This window comes from Gallus gallus, chromosome 3 (genome assembly GCF_016699485.2).
Source record: "Gallus gallus isolate bGalGal1 chromosome 3, bGalGal1.mat.broiler.GRCg7b, whole genome shotgun sequence".
NCBI classification, from domain to species: domain Eukaryota; kingdom Metazoa; phylum Chordata; class Aves; order Galliformes; family Phasianidae; genus Gallus; species Gallus gallus.
In genome coordinates, this window is record NC_052534.1 from 98288115 (window position 1) to 98302224 (window position 14110).

The window sequence follows — 14110 nt, forward strand, 5'->3', positions numbered from 1 at the left end:
TTCCTCTCTCTCTGTATCCCTTTATTTTTCGGTTCAGCTGTAGTTGGCTGCTGATAATTTAAATTCATTGCTTTGTGAAGTGCCTTCCTATTAGAGATAAATGACACTTCACACATTTACTGCTTGTTTGTTTAACACCTGCCTCTCCTTAGTCTCTGTGTTGTAGGTATCTGGAAAGATGCCATGTTCATATTATGTACAATAACAGACTTGATTTTTTGTTAAAATGCTTTGGAGGAGAATTGTACCTCTCTGTTATGGTCATTCACTGCCTCACTCTGGCACCAAGCACTTAATCTACTTTTATTTTTAAGAGATGACATGATAGAAATAATAGGGCAATAAATCACAATTATTGCCTGAGTAAAAGTCAGAAATTTTGATTACAGCACAATGAAAGCAGCCTCATCCTTCTTTGTAGAGAATTGCTAGCCGTCCAACCTTGACATCATGTTTTCACTTTTAAAATCTTGTATGAACTGAAAATAGGATTACTTAGTACCTTTTTATGAATCAGTTATTATTGTTTGAGAAGACAATAGAAGTTCAAGCTTTGCAGTTAACACATAAACTGGTTTTAAAGTTGAAGCACACTCTTTCCACTTTTGATTTAGGATTGCTCACTTAGTATAGATTTGTGTTTCACTTAGCTATTTTGCTTCAAGCCATTTTTCCTTATCTTACTAAACAAAGATGTAAACAAAGTCCATAGTCAAAAGTTTGCCTTGAAAATAACAGTATTACATTTCATAGATGAAAGCTATGCTCACTGATGCTTCAAAACCAGTTTATAAAATATCATTGAATGTTTTCAAGGTGTTTGTCTCCCGTTTTTATTTGATGAGTTAGAGTTCAACAGCAACTTTATTTTTACATATTTTTATTGTACAAAAATACATAAAAACTGTACTTTGATTAAATTAGAAACACACATAGCTGAATTCAAAAATAAGTGTTGATAACTTTATCATTTAGGTATTATTCATAATGATCTTGAAAAAACAGAAAGCTCCTTTTGCTGGGATGTGTAAAAAGTGCTTGAATCTATTCCTTCCACCCATGTTGAGTGCTTTCATTACAGATTATAGTTATGCAGCCCAGTGAAGGGCATGGAATCCAGATCCAACCATATGGTCTGTTATTCTTTAAAAGAACTGTATAATTAGGAAAGCTAAGTGCAAAATCAAAAGAAATTCGAAACACATCAAAATTTCTAGGACCACATGGAAACATTCAGGAGTCAAAAATGAATTTAATTAAGATTAAATACTTCGTATTTATGCATGTAAGACACTAATGATTATAGGTAACTCTTACTTGCTGGTGACTGAATTTGGTAACAAGATAAGAAAATGACCTTTAAAAAAGGCTTGATGATGTGGAGATACACATTTGAATATGTACAAAGAGGTACATGGACAAATATGACAAAGTTAAAAAGCCCAACATCATTAATTAAACATATTTCTTACAGAGGAAAAGTGTGATTCACAGAGCTATTAGATTTCTGTGAAGAGGTGAAATAGCAAGTGAATATGGGGTGATCCACTCAGAGTTATCTACATGAAGCTCTTACAAAATTTGACAGTGTTCCTTTCAGAAGGCTTTTATGTGCTGTCATTGGTAAGAAACAAGTTTCACTTACAGATTAGTAACAACATTCAACCCTAAAAATGTAACAGTAATCAAAAAGGAAAGATGTTAAAGGAATTCAGAAAAGCTCATTGAATCAATAAAAATAATTCACATAAAGTCATGAATAGTGCTGCAGCAAAGTTTGCTGATGATGAACAATTATGCCAGAAAGTCAAAGCTAACGCTGATTGCGTTACAGAAGTGAAAGGGTAATAAAATATGTCAGAGATACAGTGTTAATAAATGCTAAGTAATAAACATAGGAAAAACTGTGCATAAAATGATGAGTTCTAAATGAACTATTATCCCTTAGAGGACAGATTTTTGGAGTCATTGTAGACATTTCTAAGAAAGTGCCTGCTTAACAGAAGTTGAACAAGAAACATAAAGTTAAGAAATTATTAGTAAAGAAATTGAAAGCAAAAGAGGAAACCTTTTCTTTTTTTTCCCATACGTGCAGCTGCATTTTGAACTCTTTATACTACATTTCTTAAAGAATATACCAGCACTAAAAAAAAGTATGTTTAAGAAAGCAAAACCAATACAAATGGCTATTTCAAAGTCTATTAAATACAATGGTCCAGATTCAAACTCCTGTTCAACAGCTACCTAAAACATTTCTGTTAGGAGTTGGAAAGTATACTGGTAGAAGATCACACTGACTTCAATATTTGTTTTAATCTTTGTTTTTTGTGTTTGTTTTGTTGTTGTTGTTTGTTTGTTTTTTTTGGTTTTGTTTTCTCTATGATCTCTCAGAGAATCACAGGAGAAAGAGTGAGAGGTTCACCCTGGTGCTGGTTCAAAGCACAGAAGGTAATATTTTACAAGGAATTATGCTCAAGAGAGAGACCATATTTCTTCTGTGATTGTACATTCACGCTGAGACGACTTTTGTCCTAACTAAAGTAAATACATCAAGGATTCTAAAGTTGGGCAGTATGATGAAAACACTCTGCCTTTCTGTGTTCAAATCCGAACACTTCAAAAGATTTTCAAAAATAATTTTATTTAAGGAAAAACTGGTTTGTCTTTTCTAGTTCAAAACTAAGAAAAATATATGATCTTATATTTTCTAGACTATTTCAGCTACGCAGCAAAGAGATAAAATCCCCATGCATTGTAGGGACCAATTCCTGAATAGGCTGGGAGCTGCCTTATGCTAAAACTCTAGAGCAAATTCAACAGGAGCATCTCAGGAACAAACAAATTGAAGGGTGACAAACATCAGTTCACTACAGCCCATACTAAAGGGTCACAATGAGAATATTACTTCAATTCTTTTCTAATTCAGTAAAGAGTTTTTTATGGCAGTTGGGCTAGATCCCAAATACAAAATGTTATTACAGTGGGAGTCATTAGTTCAGTGGACTGATGAAAGCCAAATATTTGTAACAAGTACTTGAAGTATCATCAGTTAGAGGAAAAGAAAATCTTTGTAGCACAAAAAAAGTGGTAATCATCAGCTGGCTAATATTAACATGAGCAGTTTGCCTGATTTCAGTCAAAGCACATGTTCAGGGCTTGCAGTCCACAAAGGGTTCGTTTAATACAATAATTTATACTGAGATCTCACCAAAAGAAAAAGGAAGATAAAAAAAAAGAGAAAGAAAGAAAGAAAGAAAGAAAGAAAGAAAGAAAGAAAGAAAGAAAGAAAGAAAGAAAGAAAGAAAGAAAGAAAGAAAGAAGGAGCTTCGAACATTTGAAATTTTGTTGCATATCCTGTCGTATGGCTTTTGTGTCCATACGCTTTTCTACTTTTCCATTCAGAACCTCAAAGGGTTGTCAATAACCATTTCCTCCATACCAAGCAAGAGCAGTCACATGGATAGTGAAAAAGAAACTCATAAACCTCAGCTGCAGAACAATCAACCCAAAGTCATTATTTGCCAAAAATACGTTATCTCAGATGGTCTGGACTGACCGGAAACATGAAATTGAACATAGAAGACTACCTTAGTGCACAGAGGGGCTAAATAATCAGGTGAGATTGTTATCATCACTTTTCTGTGTAACTTAGTGAGGTAAACAAAACACACTATTATGAGAAAATGCTGTGAGTAACTAAAGGTTAGAGAAAAATATTCCAGGGTTAACTCACCAGACTGTTTGAAGATAAGGTGTTTTATAACACATACCACTGTGGATAGAAGTGTTTGAGTAGTTGACACAATGAAGAATGATTTCTGACAGATATACCTGGAATGAAGGGTAAAAAACAAAATGCTGCTGTGACATTCAGTATAGCATAAGGTCACGTCGCATTAGTTGTACCACTCAATCTGACATAGCATATCATGATGTGTATGTTGTAAAGTCAGGGTCATCACTGCAGCACTGTACATCTGAATGTACCTAAAAAAAAAAAATGAGGGATTCCAAGGAGAGTTTGGAAAGATGTAATTAAGCAAACATTTTCCTCTAAAAATTTTATCTAATTTTAATTAAAAAGGAATGCAAAATTTTGCAGCAAAGGGGAAGCCATAAAAATCATGCTGTGATTTCTCTAATCCTTTTTGCACTCCAGACATTTGGAAAAAAACAATCCTGAACTGCAATGAATAAAGCTTTAACTTCTGCAAAGCAGTGCAATCATGCTGAGTCAAACCTGATGCCAAGCAGTAGCAAAATAAGGAAACAACTAGAAGCAAAAGAGCTTGTCCATGTCACATGTCAGCACCTTGTGTCAGAACAGCCTGAACATTTAGGTTTCACAGAATCACCCCTGCTTAAGATGGGATATCCACAGCAGTTTGCCTGGGACCACATCCATGTGGCTTTTTAAATATTTCTGAGAGACTTGATCTCCCTGAGCAACTTGTAGCAGTGCTTAACCACATGCACAGCAAAGTCCTTCATGATGTTCACAGGGAACCTATTATGTTCCAGTTTGTGTCCATTGCCTCCTGGGTGTCACTGAAAAGAGCCTGGTTCTGTTTCCACTGCATCGTCCCTTCAGGTAATCATAGACACTGATGGGATCCTCCCATGCCTCCTCATCTCCAGGCTGAGCAGCCCCAGCTCTCTCAGTCCTTCCTCAGATGAGAAATGCTCTGATTCCATAAAGGAAAACATTTCCTTCCCCATGTCTTTTTGCCCACTGCTTGTCATCTCTCTTTAGACCCCTCCTTTTAACAATAGCAGCTCTTCATACTTGAGGAGACAAAATTCAGTTTTGCCTACACTGCTATGAAAACTTGAGGCAGCTTTTCTGGGAGTGGCTGTTCTTAGGAAGCAGAATACTACCTTGACCTGTCTCTCTCATATCTACTGCATCCCAGTGTAATTTCACTGATTTTCATCATGTGTGGGTTGTGCCTTATGAGGGTGGCTCTGCCACAGCTCAGCCTCTGCATTTGCTTTGATAGTACAGGTGCAAGTGAAACCAAATGTTCAAGCTAGCCGCAGTTTGTTCTGTCACTGATTCAGCAGATGTTTGTCTGGGTTGAGAAGAATGTGGCTAAGGTAGATTCTGGCAATTTCAGTCATTTAAACGTTAGGCCTCTAGTTTAGGTCATTTTACTTTCTCATAGAATGTTGTAGCTACTTATTGCTTTGTAAATTCAAATCATAGTCCTAATGTCCAGATACCTTCTGAGGATATTTATTTAAAATTTTCTGGTAGCTTATCTCAAAACCCAGAGTTCATCAGTTTAAGTAGCTCCACATTTTTTCTGGATAAAAAGTGAATGCTGCTATCTATCTATCTATGTATGCAGAGTTCTTTTCAGTCAGATAGCAGACTTCTAATTAATATAGAATTTCAGCTCTCAGCGAAACATGCCTTCAGTTGTTGTTTCAAGTCCAACTGCTTACAAGCAGTAGAATCATCACACAGAAATTCTTTACTCAGCTCCTTGGCGGGAAATCTATGTTCATTTTTGTCACCAGTCAGATCACTCTGTTAGAAATATATGAACCAAGAATCTGATGAAATAATAAAAAGTCCCTCATTACCTTAATCCAAAGTAAAGCCAAACGTTTTGAGGTTATGTACCTTTAAATGTGGCTCCAGAGTTTTAAGTTTACTTCAGAAACAGTTTATTAGCACTTTGGAGAAAGTGAGTAATATTTCCATGTTGAGCATTTCTTTATGTATGTTAAATTATTTTCTCAGTCCTAGCTCAGCTCTTCAGGGAAATTAAGTGTTAGAGAAAAATAAATTAATCTATTTCATGTATTTTACTAGAAATAATCACACTAAATTAATTTGCACTGATTTGAAAAATCAACTAAAATAACATTGGGTAATTATATCAATTAGATTTGATTCTGTGTAATATGCACTACATCACTTTGGCAAGCAATCTGAGAAATGGGAGGACTGGAAGAGCTAAACTACTGGTAGCTATGTAATAATATTTGCAGGGAGGTTTTGCTGCAAAGAAAAAAAAATATGCTTCATTTAAAAAAAAAATGTGAAGTGCATTTTTGTTCTTTACATGATGAAAAATTCTTTTTCAAAGGGAAAACATTTAAGAACGAAAAGGAGATATGTCAGAACAGATAATACTTAGAGCTTTCATGGCAGGATTAATAGATATCTTTCTGCATGTTTAGTTTGCCCATCTGATAATGCAGCTACACATTAAAGACATCAGAGCAAATTTTGGCATCAGCATTCTTCTGCCATGAACATGGAAATCTGCCTTACCTACCTGACTATAAGAAACTTTTTGCACCTGAAGTTTTAATATTATGTTGTCTAAGCAGTCATGAATACTCAAACCCCATTTTACAATCTGTAGTGTCAAACTATCTTCAGCTTTGGAACTGAAACCTGGATTTTGAAGTTTCAGATGAGATTTTTAACCATGAAGTGACTGTGGGCTTCTTTGTTTCCTTGTTTTATTTGGTGGGGTTTTTTGTTGTTGTTGTTGTTTTGGGTTTTTTTGTTTGTTTTTTTTTTGTTTGGATGGTTGTTGTTTTTTATGTTTTGGTTTTCATTGTTTTATTAGTTTGTTTGTTTTTAAGTGGTTACTAGAAATTTTCACTAGAATATTGCAGGGTTCTTTTCATTTAATGTTGTTGAAAAGTTAGTAATCATGAACAGAAAGATAAACATCACCTTAGGTCAAACTCAGTGTGCTGATAAGCACTTGAAAGACTATGGTTTGGGTACACCTAACAACAACATCTCTTTATAAAAGAGATCATCAAGAAGACGGAGTTATACCCATCACACTGTGTGAGGTGAAAGGATGAGAGGTGAGGTCATAAACGGAAACATTAAAATTCTAGTGCAAAGTGAATGAAAAATGTATAGTGTTTAGGAATGCAGTAAGTTAACCTTTTGCCCTAGTATCTATAACTTCAAGGTCATTTGGTAATTCATCTACTCAAATGTTCATGTCTGTGGTGCAGGTGATGTCTTCTGAAGTTATGAACAAGTCACCTAGGGATCACATTATCGTCAGTGGTAAAGTAAAAGGTAATTTTAGTTACAATTCAGTATTTTCTGAAGCTGACATACAAAGTAGGCCAAATGAATCACGTCCTAGAAATGATTAATTCTGTACACTGATCATAAAGTGGAAGTATTTAACTCCAGAAAATTCCATTTTCTTCCAGGAAATCGACACTCCTGAACTAATAAAACAAAGCATAGTACAGAAGATGTGATCAAGCTCTAAATCCTGAACAATGAAGACCATTTCTGCCTTTGCTTTGGTATCTGTAATTAAGCATCAAGATGGATTTTGGTTCATCCATGAAAGCAAGAAGATTATATACATATATATGTGGACAGTATGGGGAAAATATGTGATCACTCTGCAGTGTTGTATGGAAGTAAGTCGAACCTGAGTTCCTTGTTTGTACTTTCAGCAGAGTTTAAGCTGGCACAGTTCAATAGTTTCTTAACAGGGATGTGCCACAGTTAAAACACAATTTAGTTAAAAAAATGAAAACAAAATATAACCTCTCATTACAATCACTTGTTTTGAGTTGTGTTTCTGTATTTTTAGAGTTGGTTTGTTTCTCTTTCCTTTTTTGCTTTATTCTTTTTTATTATTATTATTGTTATTTTTTATTTAATCTTTGTATTAGTGTTTTCCATCCTTGATGTTAGCCAAAAATTTTTTTTGGAGAAGTCTCAGTGAGTGATTGTCCCGGGGCAGAGAAAACACAATATGTACTCATTACTGTAGAAACAAGAGAAAATAACAGTGACCTTTTTTGAACAGCAGTACAGTGAAGAATCATGCAGTTTGAAAGATGTTGTTCTATATAGAATAACTATTGACAATTATCAGCAAATGACCTTTTCCTGGTAGACATTGTTTTAGGTTTTATTGTTTGTTTGTTTGTTTGTTTTTTTAATAAGGAGCAGATATTCAGAAATCTCATCATGAAATATGTTGCATATATTTCATTAAGCTCCATAAAGGCTTGATCCAATCCACTTCTGTGTTAAATGAATTTTTATAACATATCTCAGTGGTCTTTCAGAAAAAGTATTTCTCTTTGCTGGAATGAAGATTGATTTTATTTTGTTATCTCCAAGTTGCAAATGTGGAGCAGGGAGAATATCTCATGTTTTTGATAGTTTACATCAAATTCTAAACAAACATTAGGTTAGTTTATTTTTGCAAATCTAAAATTCCTTAATTCTTAATTAGTCTAAAAAGTGCTATCACTTTTTTTTGCCAGAGGGATATTTTATATCATATGGCATCATGCTAAAATGGGCTTTTGGCCAGGGCAGCTGCCAGTGCTCAGGAGCACGCTGGGCATTGGTCAGCTGGTGGTGAGCAACAGCATTGTACATTTCATACTTTACCTATTTTTCCTTTATTTCCTTTATTCTTTTCTTTCCTGATTTTTTTTTTCTTTCCTTCTTTATTATTAAACTGTCTTTATCTAAATCCATTAATTCATAGAATCATAGGATGGCTTGGGTTGGAAGGGACCTCAAAGACCATTTAGTTCCAACCTCCTGCCATAGGGAGTGTTGCCAACTACTAAATTGGGCCCTAGATCAGGTTGCCCAGTGCACCATCCAACCTAGTCTTGAGCACCTCCAGGAACAGTACATTCACAGCTTCTCCACACCAGGATCCTCATCCTGCACCCTAGCCAGTAGCAGTATTCCCCATCTCATTCTGTGCCCACACAAACTTCTTGCACTTTTCAGTTCTTTCCCCTGTTCCACTGGTAGGAGCAGTGAGTGAGCAGCTTGTGTGGTGTATAGACTGTTTAAACTACAGCACATGTAGTACTTTGAATTAAGATTTTACCATCTCTTTTCTCTTCTTTCTACAGTGTTTTCTCATTGCATCTAAAACATTGATCAGATTAGTACTTAATCCCTTTTCCTATTTTCTGTTTCATATAGAAACACTTTCTGGTTATAAAACACAAGTACAGTATCTTGTATTAATTATATGTTTTTGTGTTAGTTAGGACCTCTTTCAGATCTTTTTTTCTGAAAATTCCAGATAATTTTCAGCTGGATTGTATGGGGTTAAGATGAAGAACACTGTAGAAGCAATAAGCTTAAATGAGAAATTCTTCTTGTTCAGACATGCCATATGTGCAAATATTTAATATATTTCTCTAGCTCAGAAATCACCTATTTTAAATTAATGCAGTTGAAGACTGTAACTAAATTCTGCTCTGCTTTAGTAATTAAAGACCTCTCAACTTTGCTAATTTTGTCATTTTAATTTGCAGTGAATAAATTTTTCAAATCTTTCTCACATCAAACTTGGTTGTTGTCATTCATATCACAACTATTTTTTGTCCTCATCTTCTGTCTGTAAAAAGCAAAACACAAGAGTTGAAGCAGAAGTATGTAGTCTTCATCCCTGAACAGTATCATTCAAAACTAAATGCAATATATTTTGTTTCAACTGATCAAGGAATGAACCACTACTTTGAAGACACTGTCATCTTTGCCCTTCTGAATTTCTATCATATCCTTATTCCAGTCATTCTTACTTAAAACTGGTAATGGCTGAGATAACCTACGGCTAAAACATTGAAATATCACAGAGGAAACTGAAAAATCAAAGGATAAAACTGTCTGCCTTGAAAATTAAGATATAGTGTTTGTCTTACTGGTTAGCTACAAAATGTCCACATCAAGAGTTACAAGTGATGGTACAGACTTTTATTCTGACTGGTAGTTTAAAGAACAAACTCTTCTGCAGACAGTTACGGTCATTGTGAGGCAGAACAGACACATAAGAATCTCACTTGTGGACCTGTGGGAAGTTAAGTCTATTTGTTTCTGCATGAGCTTGCAATTCAAGCCAGGCTCAGTCAGATATATTTACAAGTTTATAGTTTGTTTATTGATATTTTGCTCCTTCTTTTACATATTCTCATTACCCACATGTCACATTCAACACTGTAGTGAGTTGTCTGACGTTTCCTTTGAGAGGCTCTCTTTTAGAGAGTTCCCAATATATACTCCAGGCTTTAGACATTACTGGAAAGAAAATTATTTTATGCTACATTTCCATAAGATTATTGCTTCATTCGTTGTAAGAATTCTCTCTGAGGAGGTGCAGTCCAGTAGAATGGAGTGTACCCTATAAATAGAATTATATTCACAACATTAATTTTTAAAATTAGCTAATCAAGTATCACCTTTTTAATGGATTTTTCAAGAGGATTTATATCAATTGCTCTTTCTTTCCTCTTTTTTTTTTTTTTTTTTTTTTTTTTTTTTTTTTTTTAATTCTGAAACTCAATCATAACAAGAGTTTCCAAACAAAGCTACTTAGAAGAGTGGTGCTGGCTTCCTTAAAAGGCCATTAATAAAGCAGCTGAAAAAGCTACAGTGATAATCTATGTAAATTATACCTTACTACTAGAAGAAAAATGCCAGAAAATGAGAGCTAAATCTTCTCCCCCTACTCTTCACCTACCAAGAAAGCAAACAAGAGGCAACATTCTTAACAATACCCATTTTTTGTCATGAATTTTTTCTCTCACTCCCACTTAATTTGTAATTTCTAAAAGTGGGGAAATCAAAAGGATTATCCAGTTCCACAGCACAGTATATCCAATGAATTAAACACCAGAAGATAAATTTGCTGATAATAGATCACACTGTAAGACTTGCTATATAGCATTACTCAAAGATTGTGGACCTAAAAGTTCATTAATTATTCATGAACCTCTTCACTGCAAAAAGAGAAAAACACAGTCCATAATCTTCAGGAAATGCTGGGGAAAAACAAAATCTCTTTTTTACTGGAATAAATATAAATGCATTTAATAAAAAAATGGTAGGCTCTGCAGCTCTTTTTGAGTAGAAAAACTCTTCAGAAAAACTCTTCAGAACTCTACAGCACTATTTGGATCTGTAGTCATAGCTTCTGTGTATGCCAGATCTTTTATTTTCAACAGTTGATTTTTCTGCTCATCCCAATACTTTGTTTTTGACTCACACAGATTTTCCACAAATGTCTTAATCTGGAAACATTAAGAAATGAAAAATCTACAATTTTTCTGAATGGTTTTCTTCAGTGGCTACAAACTTAATTTGTGTTTTATCGAAATGTTTCTGTTTTCAGCAGTTAACCTTAGCAGTATGTTCTGTCTTTTTGTATAGGTTTACATATGAGTGGAGTTAGCAGTAATCCGTGTATTTTCCCCGTACTTAGGCATATACGATTAGACTTACTTCTGTTAATAACTTAAGAGCTTACGTTATCCTGATCTTTATCATCTTCATCATGTCCAAGTCCCTGATCTTTATCATCTCCATCCTGTCCAAGTCCCAATAAGACCAAAAGACTAATAACACTATTCACGGTATGTGTGAAGCTGTGGCAGTTAGTCATCCTTCAAAACAGGGAGCTGTTATCATCTTATTATTCATGTTTTCATGAAAGGTTTACCAGGAGAGAATGATTATCTGTGTGAATGCTTAGTAGGGTTTGTACTCAAATAAAAATTAGCTCTCTATTAATTTACAAAACAAAAGAGTGCATTTTCTCATGCAAAGAGGTAAGTTTTGTTCATATCTCAGTGATGCAGCCATAACAGGTTTAGGATATTACTGTAGAGTGAAATGGATGCTGTATACTGAAAAGAGATGAGAACAGCACTTTCATAAAGTTCTGCAGTATGAAACCATATCTTCAGGAATACCTTAAATCTACAAATGCCTCACAAAGATTTGATTTCTCTTCTTCCTTTAAGCAACATCATATGTACCAATTATTCCCACAATAAATAGAAATCTGGTTTATGCTAGCTAGATTGTTAAATAAACCCAGACACCTGTTTGCCAGTTATAAAAGTGTGCTGCTGTTGTGATGTTATCCATCTGTAGTATGCACCACATTGCAGGTGTGGAACTTACAATGAGTTTGAATTAGTCCATTACAAAAAACACACCTCATAGTTTATAAAGTATTTGTTGGGTTTGATTTTTTCTTTTTTTCTTTTTCTTTCATTCTACATCCAGGTTCAGATACTTTTCATTCTGAAATATTTCCTCTGAGATTATTTATATCTAGTACACTGTGTTAGTTCCTATTCAGGTCAATCTGGCATGAGGTTTTATACTGAATTCTTCATGCATGGCTTCAGAAAAAAATGTAGATTGTAAGAGAAGAGAATAATGAAGAGTTGGAAGGGGCATGACAACCCCAGGAAACTGAGAGAGGGCAATATGTTATGCCCAAAGAGGACTCAGGATCAGACAGGAGAAGGCAACCGAAATCAGGAGAAACCAGCGGCAGCAGCACTAGGAGGGGCCCAGGATCAGGTCTGTGGTAGGGAGAACTGGCCTTGGGTGCTGTCCATCTTCTCCATGCTTCTGGTGTTCTGCTCAGAGGTGTAAGCAGAGAAAGCAGCAGAAGCTGGACACACACCCTAAGAGTTTTTCTCTTAGCACTGTGGGGACCATAGCTGGAGAGAGATCACAGAGAGCTCCTAACTCAATGCAGATTCAGGTGGAGAAGAAAAGTAGGAAATATATGGAATATGGGAAGAAAGAGCACAAGATACAACCAGACAATAATGTTGGATAAAGCAAATATTTGAGAACCTTTAACATATTTACATTGCATTTAAAATTTTTATTGCTCAGACCTGTACGTATTTTTGTGAAATTTTTTTTTGCAACATCTTGTAAATAAATTTTAAAGAAATTAATGAGATAGGTTCAAGTCCTTTCCCTTCTCTATCTGCTATTCACATTCTTGAGGCACACATGCTTCCTGAGACAGAATTTTATAAGCTCAAAAGAGATGCCACTTTTAAAAGAAGGAGGTTCTGAATGATATCTTGGATGGAAACACCCTGATCAAGGCTCTGACAGAGAATCAATAATAGGAGCCCAATAAGTTACTGCTTATTCTCTTTTGCTACTCTATTGCACGCAACTATTCAAAAATGCAATTGCCATGGATTTTTCTGAAGTCTTTCCAGATAGTAAAAACCAATACTCTGAGAAAACTAAGTGAAAATATTTGCATTTAACAATAATGTTGCAAGTAATTAAAAAGAGAGACAAGAATCTGATTATTTTTATTTTTAATTTTCTGAAGAGGATTTTGAAGTTTATCACATTTGGTGTATTTGTTGTTGTTGTTATTCTTTTATGACAATTTGCATGTACTTTTTTGATGTATAACAATGTAAGGCATGCCCTCACCTAATCACTGTGTGAAATATTAAGGTCTAGTCAAAATCACACTAGCTTAAGTTTTAAAAATCAAAGATCAAGTATAGAGTAACCATAATAAATAAACAACAATGAATTCAAACATTATGTACATATACAATTCCAGTCATAAATAATTTATGGAGAAACTGAAATCTGTCTGTGGTTTTTTAGTAGATGGAAAATGTGACCAAACAGGCCACCTAAATTATTAAGCCAGCATTTTTCACTTAGGCTAAGTAATTAATGATGCAGAATTTAGTATGTGACAAGAAGTTGATAGCTATATTCTATAGATGTTCTTGAACATTTTCCAGTTCCAAAGCAATGCTGTTATGCAGCTCACACTGGGATTTACAGGATTGAAAGTGCTATATGTTCGTTTTTCATTATACCCACAATGGAAAGAAACTTGAATGTAATACTGCTATTATAAAGAAAATTCAAATCTTAGTGACCTAGAGTGGATTGTCAGTGTACTAACATTGACAGTTGCTATGCTGGATATTCATCTATACTCCTGTATCCCTGGAACTGGCCACTGCCAAGTGCCGACATTTTCTGGTAAATTGAGAGTTAGACACCTGAAACTAGAATTTGCAACAGCTGCTGTGAGTTATGGGCTGGCAGCCAGTAGGAATTATTTAAGGAAAATGTAGGAGATTATCTGAAATTGATGTCACCTAGTCCTAGGTTAAACACCTGTGAGAAAACAGTCAGAACATGACACCAAGTCATTAAGCTCACACACTAGGTCATAGAATCAGAGCCTTTTTGTCTAAAGGCTGGGTAGCTGATACACTCCTACTCCAGAAGTGGGAAGTACCTCAGCATGGAAGAGCACTTTCC